The sequence below is a fragment of the Herpailurus yagouaroundi genome, unplaced genomic scaffold (assembly GCF_014898765.1).
Source record: "Herpailurus yagouaroundi ecotype Mexico unplaced genomic scaffold, PumYag 77, whole genome shotgun sequence".
Taxonomy (NCBI): domain Eukaryota; kingdom Metazoa; phylum Chordata; class Mammalia; order Carnivora; family Felidae; genus Herpailurus; species Herpailurus yagouaroundi.
In genome coordinates this window covers 84,859,258-84,874,591 of record NW_024412388.1, presented here as the reverse complement: position 1 = coordinate 84,874,591, position 15,334 = coordinate 84,859,258, and the positions used below count along the sequence as shown (strand labels likewise).

Sequence of the window (15,334 nt, the reverse complement as noted above, 5' to 3'; positions counted from 1 at the left end):
AGATGATAGATAGATAGATAGATGATAGATAGATAGATAGATAGATATACACAGATGATAGATACAAAGATAGGTGCAGATGTAGATGCAGTGTATTGGTTCTATTTCCCTAGAGAATTTTCACTAAAAAAGTTTTCAAATATTTGGGGATTTTCAAGAGATCTTTCTATGTTTGATTTTTAATTCATTCTATTATAGTCAGAAGATATGCTTTATATTTATTGTATTGTGTGTATAGTCAGACAATACACTTTATATGATTTAAATATTTTTTAAATTTAGTGAGAATTGTTTCTGCCTCAAATATGACAGTCTTGGCAAATATTATGTGTGCATTTGAAACTAATGTGTATTCTGCTGTTTTGGGGTAAAATGTCCCAGAAATGTGTTTTAGGTCCAGTTACTTGAGAGTGTTGTTCAAATTTTTATATCTTTACTGATGTGGTCATTATATAGGAAACTTGTTTTGTCCATTTTGCAAGAGGGAAGCTGAAATCTCCCACTGTAATTATGAATTTTCCTAGTCTCATTACAGATCTGTCAGTTTTTGCTTCAGTATTTTCAAATTCTGTTCATAAGTTTATAAATGTTTAGGACTGCTATATTAATATTTGAATTGACCCCTTTATTTTTATGAGATGACTTTATGCATGACTGTATTTTTATTGATGTGAAATCTACCTGTTCTGATATTAGTATAGTCTCTTCAGCTTACTTTTGAGTAGCAGTAGCATTTGCTTTCTATTTATTCCATCTCTTCTTTTTTCTTTCTTATTTGCTTTCTATTTGTCTCATCTGCTTTTTCTCCTTTTTCCCTCTGTTTGTCTTCTTTTGCATTGTGTATTTTTTATTATTTCTATTATTTCATTTCATCTTTTTTGTTCATTTACTAGTTATAACATTGTCTTTTGTTACTTTAGTGATTGGATCAGCATTTATGGAGTACATCTTTAACTCATCCTAGTCCATCTACCTGTAAGTAATGTTATCCCACTTTACCTTGAGCATAAGTTCCTTACAAGAATATCCTTTGATCTCTCCCTTCTGGCATTTGTGTTGTTGTCCAACACTTACTTCCACGCATGTTATAAACCCCAACACACAAAGAAAAACTGCTGCCCTCCCATGTTGTTATTCATCCAAAGCTGACTTACACAGTAGATTACTACACTCCTGGGAAAATGGTCCCCTTTCTCTATAAATGAAAAAAGATGGCCTCTTTCTGCCTACAACTAGAGACATCCAGGTTAGAAGAGGACAAAGTAATGTCTCTTAATGCTTTCAGGAAACCATATTCATTTTGAAATAAGTATTTTTAACTTTAAGTGTGTTTTACCAAACTTTAGCTGAGGTTGTTTTCTTTTGATGGTACTAAGCAATAATTGCACTAGCATCTAATGATCTTGTGGGGAAAACACAAACCATATACACATGATTTACAGCATACACGCCATTTTATATCCTAACATTGATAATAAATAGGTGATTATGTTTATGAGCACATATAAATATGGTCTTTATAATTCACTATTCAGATTTTACCTTGTATAACAGCTAATGTCAACTATTTTGCATCTTAATATAATATATAAAATGTTTATAAAAGGTACAGACACACTGGGATATCTTGGTTCAGATAACTTTATGAATGGGTTTATAGCTTTTGGAAAAAAAAAGGGATATAGTCACAGAGAAGTATATATATATATATATATATATATGTATACACATACATATATATATATTTTCATATATATGGTTTCATATATATATATATATGGTTTCATATGGATAGACAGATAGATAGATAGATGAAAGAGAGAGAGGTTTTAAAGATTTAGCTCATTGGCTCATGTAATTGTGGGGCCTGGCAAATCTGAAATCTGTTTATCAAGCCAGCAGAGTAGAAATTCAGGTAGGAGATCATAGTGCATTATTGAGTCTGAAGCCTGGAAATTCAGGAAGAATTTTTATGTTGCAATGTGGAAGCAGAATGCCTTTTTTGGGATACCTGTCTTTTCTCTTAAGGCCTTCAACTAATTGTGTAAGGTTCATTCACATTATGGAGGATAATCTATTCATTTGTTTTGTTTTGTTTTAAAATATAATTTATTATCAACTTAGCTAACATACAGAACACATACAGTGTGCTCTTGGCTTTGGAAGTAGATTCCCATAATCCATCACTTACATACAATGCCTAGTACTCATTCCAACAAGTGCCTTCTTCAATCTGCTTTATTTCTATTCAACTGATTGTAAATGTAAGTTACATCTAAATACCGTTACAGCAACATCTAGACTAGTGTTTGCCCAAACAGACTATGGTCACTATGCCATAGTCTAGCCAAGTTGACATATAAAATTTACTATCACAGAAAGTAAATAACACATATCTAAATTATCTATTGGTCAAAGAAAAAATCAAAAAGGAAATTAAAAATATATTTTTATCTGAATGAAAATTAAAACACAATATGGTAAAATTTGGGGGATGAACCAAAAGCAGTGGAATATTATGCCACTAAACATTTATATTGGGAATGAATGAAGATCCTGAATCAATTGGTTCAGCTTCCACCTTAACAAATTAGAAAAGAAAAAAAATAATAAAGCAAATGAAACACAAATCAAGCAAAAGAAAAGAAATAATAAAGGTCATAGTGAAAAATCAATGAAATATAAATCAGATCCAAATGCTAGTCCTGCTCTCATATTTGAGAAGATCAGTAAGATTGGTAAGCCTCTATTTAGATCAATCAAGAAAAAAATAGAAGACACAAATTACCAATATCCATTCTGTCCTATTGATATGTGTGCATATTCTTTCACCAATGCCATATATTCGTTCTTCTCTTTATTGTCATAACTTATATGTAGTCCTGGAATCAGGTAGTGGCAGTCTTCTATGTAAATATTTTTCAGAACTGTTTTGATTATCCTGTTTCTTTGTCTTTCTGTTCATATTTTAGAAGTAATTTGTAAATACTAAGAAACAAAAAACAAACCAAAAAACCCCCCCAAACTTAGGGGGTTTGATTAGAATTGCATTGACCTACAGATTAAATTGAAGAGAATTTACATCTTAGCAATATTGTCTTCAAAACATAAACATAGTGTATCTCTCCATTTATTTAGGTCTTCTTTGATTTCTTTCATCAATGATTTTTTTTTTTTTTTTTAGTTTTCTGCATATAAATTCTGTACAAATTTTGTTAGCTTTATTCCTAAGATTTCATATTTAGAGTGCTAGTGTAAATGGTATTTTTAAAATTTAAAATTCCAATTTTGCTGATAATTAAGATTGTGATTGACTTTTGTATATTGATTTTGTATCATGAGGCCATTCTAAAAATAGTCTTTAGTTCCAAGATCTGTTTTGTAGACATTGTGGTTTTCCTACATATGTAATCGTATATTTGGATATTGTAACTATGTAGTTACAAAGGTAAGAAATAGTACTATGTCTTCTAAATAATTCATATTTGGAAGAGACAAAATTATCCTCTTAAAAAATACATACAAAATTCTAATCACGATAAAACTGTAGCTTAACTGATGTTTGTAAACATATCTAAAGAAAATGTTAATACACAGGAAATTTAGAAAAGATAAGCCAAAGGGCAAAGTGTTGACATTTAGAGACTAGGAATTAAACAACCACCACATTTCAGGGATGATAGACACTGAATTTTAAGGAAAATGAGTAATGTTTCTCTTGTAGACAGGAATGACCCATCATATCTGAGCATGGCCTGGATGAAAATACCTCCATTTGTCTGATTTCATTTCCTCCAAACATCATATTGATTATCATTTGGCTTCAGGTTCTAAAGTCAGAGTGCTTTGGTTCTCTTCAGCCCCAGCATTCAAAGGTTAGCTGCAGGCTTTTCAATATCTTTAAGCTCTACTTCCTTCATTTGCAAAATAAAGGTAAAGATAGCACTTCCCTCATAGGATTGTCATGAGAATTAAATAAGATAATACAGGCCAATTTGCTAAAGCAGGCATTCCTAAGTAAAAGAGACATGGCAGATATCTGAGTTTCCACTGTTTTTCCTGGCACTTCTCTTAAAAACACGGCCAGATCAGAAAACCCCAGTAGCCAGAGGCTATGGAGTATACTGTTGCTTCATAAACCCCAGTAGCTTCCCAGGTGTAATCCCATAAGGGTAGAAAGAGGGCTGGGAGACACCAAAGACAGAGGCCACTCAAGATTGATAGGTGGTAGGTTTAATAAGTCAGGGAATTTAATTAGGAGGCTCATCTTGGGCAGCTAGAGATGAGTAGATTTCCACACCTGCCTGCCAAATCTTAACAGTTTATATAGAGGCCTTAACTGGATTCAGTCAAGTATACTATCCAAATGGTCTCAGCAACATATTGCTCTCTTAAGGCTATGTCCTTGAAAATGGCTCCCATTGTGGGAACAGGGGAGACAGCTTACATTTCAAACACTGGGGAGGGATGAGGACACTCTTACTGCTTGGGTCCAGTTGTTCAGTCAACTGACATCACATTAACAATTACCTCCTCTAACCCATATTAAGGACTGTGGGAGCATAGGGGGGCTGGAGATCATGGAGAGTTTGCTACATGAGGAAAGTGAACAGTAGCAATTAGACTCCTCTCCTGGGGCTTCCCAAATGGCTCAGTGAGAAGCAAATGGGCACCTGAGGACATTATCAACCCAAAGTGGACTATAACAGCCAGTAAGACCTTCCTTTACCCCTTCTCTCTAATGCTTCCTTTCTTTTCCCAACCAAGGAGATGCTGGAAGGAGGAGAGACATTGTGGGGCAAGAGGAATGAAAATGTCCACCACATGGCAGCTCCTTTCCATTTGCTATCTTGCAGGCACTGGCCGTGAGAAGGTGAGCACTGAATTATCTATAAGATAGAATCAACTGGATTTTTAATACCTGAAAACAAAATCAAGCTTATATATGCTACCAAAAATGTCTTAAGAGACCAAAAAGGAAAAGTAAATTATTGAAGAAAAAATATAACATGTTCATATTTGTACTCTGCAGGAAACAGACTGGGCAATTAACAGGTTTTTGTAACTGGAAACATTTTTTTCCTAATTAGGAACTCTTACTTTTTAACTTTTTCATGTAAAAAAAAAGGCTTTATTTTCCTTTTATCATATTAATGAAGTGTTGAAAAAATATATGTAAAATGTGAAGCATAATAATAAAATTCACAACACAAACCAGCTGAAATTTAAGAACTAGAAGGTCACAGACATTATCTACTAAGTGCTCTCCCCTATTGCACATACCTGTTTCTACCCTAGAAGTCATTGTTCTCTTCAATTTGTGTTCAAGTATCATTGTGTACTCTTATGTGGATCCTGAGAAACTTAACAGGAACCCATAGGGGAGGGGAAGGAAAAAAAAAAGAGGTTAGAGTGGGAGAGAGCCAAAGCATAAGAGACTGTTGAGAACTGAGAAGAAACTAAGGGTTGATGGGGGGTGGGAGGGAGGAGAGGGTGGGTGATGGGTATTGAGGAGGGCACCTTTTGGGATGAGCACTGGGTGTTGTATGGAAACCAATTTGACAATAAATTTCATATATAAAAAAAAAAGTATCATTGTGTAGCAGACACCGTCAGTGCCCCACCTACATTCCCTTGGTATTCACAATTCCTGTAAATGCAGATGGAGTATTCCTGCAAGTGTATATGTAACACCATGCCTAGGGGATTTCTTTGGAGTGGATAAGGCAGGCTAGAAGTTCCAGAGAACTTGCTTTTTGATCTTTTTTAGTATCATTTAACACACACACACATACACACACACACACACCTCTTAGCAATACATTGTTCAGTTTTGTGGTATTACATATGTGATATCATATATTATATAGTTTTCTGACTCACTTTTTTCACTCAACATCATGTTTCCAAAATTCATCTTTTTTTTGGCATATTTGTAATTCATTAATTTTATTACTATGTATACTGTCTTGTGAATAAAGTTGAATCAACATAATTTTTTTGGTTCTCATTATTTATTCACTGATGGATATTTGGATTGCTTCCCTATTCTTTCTGTTATGAACACAGTGCTACTGTGAACATAGTTATATAAGAATCTCAGGGCACCTATGCAAAAGTTGTATCATAGTAATGTTCATTCCAAAGTGGTTGTAGCAATTTACACTCCCTCCGGTATAAGAATTCCCATTGAACCAAATGCTCTGCAACATTTGGTCTTGACAGCTTTCTTGATTGTTTTGTAGTGCTGCCTTTATCATACATTGAGTTCTCATACATATATAGGTGTGTCTGGACTCATTGGAATAGTCAGCGGTTCATTTACATGCTATTGCACCAATAGCATATAACAGTTATTACTCTTTTGTAGAATATCTTAATATATCTGGTAGAACATGTTTCCGTCTTTTGTTTTTAATCTTTTATGTTTTTTTGAATTTTAAAGTACATCTGTTTAATTATATTATAACCATTAATGCAATATCTGCCTCAATAATTTCATTCTGACAATAAAAAAAGATGGCATAATGATGGTTTTAAAGCTGGTTCAATCACAATTTTAGAGCCTTATTTATCAAGAGTGAAAACAGAAGACTATTAAAAACAGCTAAAAAGGTAACATGTGTCATAGTGCTTAATGTTTCTGTAACTGTTGGTAAGGCTTACACCTACGTCTGATGCAGAATTCTTAATGACACTGAAATAGTTATTTTCTCAACCGCAAGGTATGTACTGGTACTGTGGGTCTGGGAGAGACTGGGGATGGGTACTACTCCTCGTCTCCAGTTGTGACTATGCAACAGGAGCAAGCGCGCTTTGTATCTATTCCAGAAGCCCGTCCCCTCCATAAATAACATCCTCCAGATATGTAGCAGCTTCGTGGCTTTCTTCTTCCAGCTTGTACAAGCTAGCAGCCTGTATGTAAAGCAGCTGTAGAATTCTTCACTGAGTAATGAATGGATCAAAACATCCAGGTCTTTTGCTGTTCTTGCGATCAGTGTGGCAAAAAGCTAGACGTATTCTTCTGTAAGATTAGTTGGCAGATCTTCGTTCATTGCTGTCTGAGCATCAGGAAAAGGGGCGGGAGGGCCACAATGCTGTAACACTCCAATGGCATTACAAAACTGGTCTGCAAGGGCACTCACCACGTCCTGCAGCTGTGTGGGCCTATCAGCCATGTTCCTCCACGAGCTAAGGGAGGCCAGAGACTCTCTTTTGCTTTTACAGGTTAACTATCTGTGGCTCATTTCTTTTTCTGAAAAAAATTTTTGAGTAATCATTCTTCAAAACATACAACAGATTTTGTTTGTGGTTCCCTTGAATATTTATTTAGGTTGATTTAGACAGTAGTGACTTCTTACAATATTGAGACATACGCAAAAGCATGAAACACCTCTTTATTTAAATCATCTTCTATGTTATTTACAGCTTTGAGGTTTTGTTCACAGAGGTCTTATGTATTCTTTTAAGAAAGCAATTTATTGTTATTGTTGCTATTGCATTATCCTCTTAAAGTTAATTTCTATTTGGCTATCGTTGGTCTAGAGAACCAAATTTCTCTTAAATAGGTGTTCACATTATCTGCAAATTATGTCAGTTTTATATCTCATCTTCTATTGCATATATTATTTATTTTTCTTTCTTTATAGTCTTTGCCAGAACCTCCAATAGCATGTTAAATAGTAGCAGTGTTAGTAGACCTTTTTGTCCTGTTCCTCATCTTATAAGGAACGCATTAAAAGTTTTCCCATTAGGTACAAAATTTGTTGTAGGTTTTGGTATATATATCTTACAAGTTAGTCTTCTTCTATTCTTGATTTGCTAATAATGCCTTTTAGATAATGACAGCTTGCCTTTTATCAAATACGTTTTTTGCCTCAATTGTAAAAATTACATAATTTTTTCTCTTTAGTCTATTAATATCATGAATTATAATTGATTAAATTCAATTTATTTTAAATTATAAGACTATTCACTGGATGTGAAGAGAGAAATATGACATTTAGAGCTGCTGTAGTGTGGGCAAAGACCTTGTTTAACAGTGAAACCAATACACGGAAAAATAGCAGAACAAAACTAAGAGATTAAGACAACCAGATCCTGATAATATTGTATGCATTGTGGCAGGAAGCCACACATGAATTCAGTACTCCCCTAAACATTTGTTGGGTAAGCCAATAAATTATCTGAAACCAGTGTGAGTTTGCTTTTGAGGTACTTAATTTGAAAACATTACTCACATAATTCAGGGTTTGTTTTTTTTTCGGCTGTCTAACACTATTTATGAAATAGTCGATTCTATCTTCATAATTTTGGATGCCTCCTTTACTTTGACATCAATTTGCAAAAATTTATGGGTCTGTTCCTTAACAGTGCTCCACTTCTTTGTCTGTTTGGTTTATTCCTATACCAGTGGCATTCTCTAGCTCTTCATAGAGCTAGAACAAACAATCCTAAAATTTGTATAGAACCAGAATAGATCCCAAATAGCCAAAGCAATCCTGGGAAAACAAAAACAACAACAGCAACAGCAACAAACAAACCAAAGCTGGAGGCATCACAATTCTGGACTTTAAGCTGTATTACAAAGCTGTAATCATCAAGACAGTGTGGTACTGGCATAAAAACAGACATACAGATCAATGGAACAGAATAGAGAACCCAGAAATGGACCCACAGATGTATGGTCAATTAATCTTTGACAAAGAAGGAAAGAATATCCAATGGAAAAAAAGACAGTCTCTTCAGCAAATGGTATTGGGAAAACTCGACAGCGACATGCGGAAGAATGAACCTAGACCACTTTCTTATACCATACACAAAAATAAACTCAAAATGGATGAAAGACCTAAACATAAGACAGGAAGCCATCAAAATCCTAGAGGAGAAAAGAGGCAACAACCTCTTTGATCTCAGACACAGCAAACTTCTTGACTTCTTTCCAGAGGCAAGGGAAACAAAAGCAAAAATGAACTTTGGAACCTCATCAAGATAAAAAGCTTCTATACAACAAAAGAAACAATTAGCAAAACTAAAGGGCAACCAGTGGAATGGGAGAAGATATTTGCAAATGACATATCAGATAAAGGGGTAGTATCCAATTCTGTAAAGAATTATCAAAATCAGCACCCCAAAAAACAAATAATCAGTGAAGAAATGGGCAAAAGAGATGAATAGACACTTCTCCAAAGAAGATATCCAGATGGCTGACAGACACGGAAAAGAATGCTCAACATCTGGGAAATACAAATCAAAAGCACAAAGAGACACCACCTTACACTTGTCAGAATGGCTAACATTAACAACTCAGGCAACAACAGACGTTGGTGAGGATGCAGAGAAAAAGAAACTCTTTTGCACTGCTGGTGGGAATGCAAACTGGTGCAGCCACTCTGAAGAACAGTATGGAGGTTCCTCAAAAAATTAAAAATAGAACTACCCTATGACCCAGCAATTGCACCATTAGGTATTTATCCAAGGGATATAAGTATGCTGTTTCGAAGGGGCACATACACCCCAATGTTTATAGCAGCACTATCAACAATAGTCAAAGTGTGGACAGAGCCCAAATGTCCATCGACAGATGAATGAATAAAGAAGATGTGATGTAATATTACTCAGCAATCAAAAAGAATGGAATCTTGCCATTTGCAACAATGTGGATAGAATAAGAGTGTATTATGCTAAGTGAAATAAGTCAGAGAAAGACAAATATCATATGACTGCACTCATACGTGGAATTTAAGATGCAAAACAGATGAATATAAGGGAAGGGAAGCAAAAATAAGATAAAAACAGAAAGGGGATACAAACCATAATAGACTCTTAAATACAGAGAACAAACTGATGGGTGCTGGAGGGGAGGTGGGTGGAGGGATGGGCTAAGTGGGCAAGGGGCATTAAGGAGGACACTTGAGATGAGCACTGGGTATTGTATGTAAGTGATGAATCACTAAATTACTAAATTCTACTCCCAAAATCATTATTACACCTTATCTTAACTAACTTGGATTTAAATTTAAAAAGTATATATATATATATATATATATATATATATATATATATAATGATTTTCTTTTTAATTTCTTTTTGATCAACAAATTTTTAGAAATGTATTGTTTAATCTCCAAATGTTGAGGTTTTCTAGGAAGCTTTCCATTATCGATTTTTAACTTAAATTTGCTATGGTTAAAAAAACCAAATTTATGACTTCATTCTTTTTAAAATTGCTGAGATTTATCTTATGAATGAGCATGAATATGTTTTATCTTGGTGAATGTCCTATTTACACATGAAAATATTTATATTTAACTGTTGTTGGGTAGATTATTTAGATATATAATAATTTCATATAATTATTATTATAATTATATTATTTATTATTATACCACCTATTTTATGTATTCATAAGGTCCAATAGATTGTTGATGGTGTTATTAAAATATTCCATAACTTCATTTGCTTTTCTGTCTTATCAATCACTGACAGAATATAGTTGAACTTAAAGTATAATTGATTTGCCTGTTTTCTCATTTTAGTTGTCAATTTTTGCCTCATTTGTTTTGAGGTTTGATGATTGTGTATATAAACATTTAAGATTGTATGTTTTTGGTAAATTGATCCTTTTGTCATAATTAAATGAATATATTTTTCTCTGCTAATTTTCTTGTTTTGAAATCTACTTTGGTATTAATAAAGCCGTTCCAAATTTCTTATGGTTAGCACTAACATGGTATATCTTTTTCTATTTTTTTTTTTTTTACTTTTACCTATTTGAGTCTTTATTTTTAAATAGATTGCTTTAAATCAGCATGGAGTTTGGTGGTTTTTTTTTTTTTAAATCAATTCTGATAATCTTTGTCTTTTACCTTCAATGTTTACCATTTTCATTAATATAATTATTGTTATCTTTGGGTTTACATCTGCCATATTGCTATGAATTTTTTTAATTTTCCTGTATGTACTTTATCCCTTTTACCCTCTTTCCTATAAGTTTTATAATATCCATTTTAACTTCTCACAATCTACCTTCAAACAATATAATGGCACTTCATATATAATTAATAATCTTATAAGCATGTAATTCCATTCCTCTTGTAGTCTTTTGTGTTATTTTTTTGTCATACTAAGTCCTACTAAACTACATTGTTACTATTACTGCTTGAATCTATCAATTATGTCCAAAATTAATTTTTTTAAATTTTATTTATTTATTTATTTTGAGAGAGAGAGAGAGAGAGAGAGAGAGAGAGAGAGAGAATGAACAGGGGAGGGGCAGAGACAGAGAGAGAGAGGGAGAGAGAGAGAGAATCCCAAATAGGCTCAGCACTGTCAGTGCAGAACCCGATGCAGGGCTCCAACTCATGAAAGGTCAGGAGATGAACCCTTAACCAACTAAGCCACCTAGGCACCCCAGTGTTTAAAATTAAATAAAAAATGTTATCTCTAAAATATTTAGGAGTGAAAAAAGAATGGTTCCCCCTAATATTAGGAACAAAGCAAAAGCAAAAATGTCTCCTTTCACCATTGCTGTTTGATAGTGAACTGGAAATCTTATTCAGTGCCATATACAGAAAAACAAACAAACAAACAAAAGGCACACAGATTGTAAAGGATGATAGAGAAGTGTCTTCATTCACAAATGACATGAGAATGTACATAAAACTGCCTATCTTTTTTTTCTGATGGAAAATTAAACTTATTGCCCCTATTGTAATAATTCCTATTTTAAAAGAAGAGGGTTCAACTTCTCAGCTCTGATCTTGGGGAAAAAAAAAAGGTATATTCTAAATAAATACAAAATTTATGTTTCCATCCTTAAGAAAATATTTTTCTTCTTGTTTTGGTTTTGTTCTTCTTCTTCTCCTTTTCCTCCTCCTTCTTTCCCTTCTCCTTCTTCTTTTACTCTAGTTTCTTGACCCGTTTCTTCAGAGAAGGAATGAGAATATCTTTGCTAAATTCAGGAACTTCATTCAGAGATTATATTTTGTCTGGCACGTAATCAAGAGTGCCATCAGAGAGGACCAAAAGGCTAAGCTTGGTATTTTCTCATCCGCCTTATGTGAGGCAGGCTATTTGAATATTTGTTGAAGCATTGGAAATCACTGCATTTTCTGCACATTTAAAGATCCACCACCTACACCTGTGGTGAGCATAACATAATGTATACAGACTTGTCGAACCCCGATGCTGTACGCCTGAAAGTAACATTGTGTATCAACTACAATTCAATAAAAAAATAAATAAATTACATATAGAACAGAAAAACATAAAGACCCACCATCTTTGCCTATTATTTTCTAATGAAAATTAAACTTACAAATTCTACTTAATATGCAGAAAAGTTTAACACTCCTGGGGAAAGTTTTATTTCTATAAGTACGTGATGTATCACCTCAATTTTTATTTTATTCTAATATGAGTTGCAAAGAGTTGAAAATAATATAATCATTCTTTGTGTGTAGATGAACTCATGCTATACAAAAGTAGTAATAATGATGTTAATTGCAATGAAAAGGGCTTAAACAATGAGAATTCCTGCTAAAACAGTAACAGTGGAGTTATTTAATAAATGTAAAGCAACTTGAGATATATTATCAAAGACTGAAATTATACTGGCATATAATCTCAATTTGTGTTTAAAGATCTTATTTCTTTTTGGCATATTTTATCAATGTTTAAATGAATGCTGTCAACATGTTTGAATGCAACTTAACTCTTCTCTGCTATAGTACTTAGATGATCATTTATGAATTTTGACATGACTCTTGAGGATTTCTATTTAATAATGTTTCTATAAATGCATCTCAGATGTGAGGTAAATTCTGGAGGCTGACAGAATCATATTTCTAAAGGGTTACATTTGTCCTGTATTCTTGCTGTTTACTTTAATGTTAAGTAAAACCATTAGTCTACCTTTAAGATACAGCTTATAATAGAGAAGTAATAAGGTTTTTTGAACGTTTTCCAGTATTTGCCTCACAAAAGTGACAACAAGAACAGATCATTAAGATTCGAGCAGGTACTATGATCTAGTAGGTACTCTTCTGTATTTTATTACAAAGGATTGTCCAGGAGAGCTAGTCTACATTTTGGCATATTATTTTGATATATTTTTTTTAACGTTTATTTTTATTTTTTTTGGGACAGAGAGAGACAGAGCATGAACGGGGGAGGGGCAGAGAGAGAGGGAGACACAGAATCGGAAACAGGCTCCAGGCTCTGAGCCATCAGCCCAGAGCCCGACGCGGGGCTCGAACTCACGGACCGCGAGATCGTGACCTGGCTGAAGTCGGACGCTTAACCGACTGCGCCACCCAGGCGCCCCTTGGCATATTATTTTGAACTTACTTTAGAACATTGCTGTTTAAAATAGTGCTTATTAAAACAAACACCTCATCTTATTGCAGCCCCCTCTTCACTTTCACTGTAAGAAGACTTTACCACATAGTAATTGAGAGGGGTCTCAGTGAGATTTTCTGGTTTTGTCACTTCCTAATTCTGGGACCTTGGTCAAGTTCCTTGAGCTCTTTGTGCTCCTGCTTCCTTACATACAAAAAAGTAATGATAATAGGATTCATTTCTTAGGGCTGTACTTTATGAAGTAATTTATGTCAGGGTTATAAAATTGACACAGAGGTAACACCTAAATTAAATTAGGAACTCATATTACTCTGAATTCATAAAAAATGTTTAGTTATACATTGTTGCCATATTTGACAAAGAAAAAAAAACACAGGAAAATAATTCTTTCATTCACTCAGTAAGGAAATATTGAGAGCTTACTATCTGAGAGCACACAGGGCATGTACTAAGCGTTGGAGAAAGGATCAAACACTGTTTCTGACCTAAAGGAGGTCACTGGCTGTGGGCAGACAACTGAAAAGACAATACAGGATGGTCTCTTCTAGGATGAGGTAGAGCTGGGATCTGCAAACTTTTTTCTGAAAAGGGTCAGATAGCTAATATTTTTGGCTCTTTGGGTCACATGGTTTTTGTTAAGTACTCAGTTCTGCTGTTGTGCTACAGCAGCCATAGACAATTGTCAGCAAATAGGCATGGGTGTGTTCCCCTAAAAGTTTCTTTATAGACACTGAGATTTAAATTTTATATGATTCCCTTGCATCTTCTTTTGGTTTCTTTTTAAACCGTTTGAAAATATAAAAAACATCTTTCTCTTGGACTATACAAAATAGGTAGTAGGCCATATTTGTTCTGTAGACCACAGTTTGGGGAGTCCTGAGACAGAAGAAAGATTAAAGTTCCTGTGAAAAGTGGCTGTAAGTAAAGTCTTCCTGGAGAAAAGCATGACTGGCTGAGGTTAAAATATTGAGTAGGGATGATTCAGGTGAAAAAGTGAAGGAATAACATTCTAAGCAGAAAATAACGTGGGTAAATAATAGCCGCCAATAATAGTCATTAAAACGGAGTACTTATTTTGTGCTATGCACTTTAGATACATTATTTAATTAACTCATCCCAATCATCCATATAAGACAGTCATTATTATATCTATTTTGCAGAGCAGAAAATCGAGACTTAAAAAAGAAAGTACCTTACTATGGACATGTAGATAGTAAGTACCAAAAAGGCATACTGAGATCAGATGTAAATGATTCCATGCATGAGCTCTTAAATATTATTTTATACAATCCCATTAGATTTTAAGCTATTTAGAAACCAGCAAATACCATGTACAAGGCACTGAATAGATTTGAGTTGGTAAAGAAATGGAGCGAGATCAGTGCTCTATTAATGAGTTTGGCATTTATCCTGAGGTGAAGAAAGAACTATCACAGGATTTTAAGCAACAGAATCTCATGATAAGACCTGTGTTTTAGGGGGTACCTGGGTGGCTCAGTCCGTTAAGTGCCAGACTCTTGATTTCAGTTCAGGTCATGATCTAATGGTTCATGAGATGGGCAACCCCCACCCCCGCTGCCCTCCCCTCCCCTCAGCCTCTGCACTAAAAGCACAGAGCCTGCTTGGGATTCTCTCTCTCCCTCCCTCTCTGTCCTTCCCCCATTCAAGTTCTCTTTCTCTCTCTCTCAAAATAAATAAATAAACATAAAAAAAGACATGTTTTAGAAAAATGATTCTAGCAACATGGTGGAGAAAAACCCTTTGCCAAGCAAGGGCTCCAATAAATACTTGTTAAATAAATTTTTAAAAAAGGACAGTGTATGAAAAGGGTTGAAACAGGATACATGAAAGGCAGTTGGAAACTATAGCAATGATCTAGACAAGAAGTGATGGGTCTAAATGCAGACAGTGACTGAGGGAATAGAAGAGGAGATAACAGACATATCGTAGTTCTCAAACTTAATTCCATAGC

At 34.2% G+C, this 15,334-nt stretch overlaps 1 protein-coding gene and 1 pseudogene across 1 annotated transcript in view; both read right to left on the bottom strand.

The window, feature by feature from the left end:
* SNX7 (sorting nexin 7) overlaps positions 1–15,334 on the bottom strand; it is a 224,784-nt gene that overhangs the window by 194,797 nt on the left and 14,653 nt on the right. The window lies entirely within an intron of this gene.
* On the bottom strand, positions 6,616–7,178 carry LOC121027538 (mediator of RNA polymerase II transcription subunit 21-like; annotated as a pseudogene).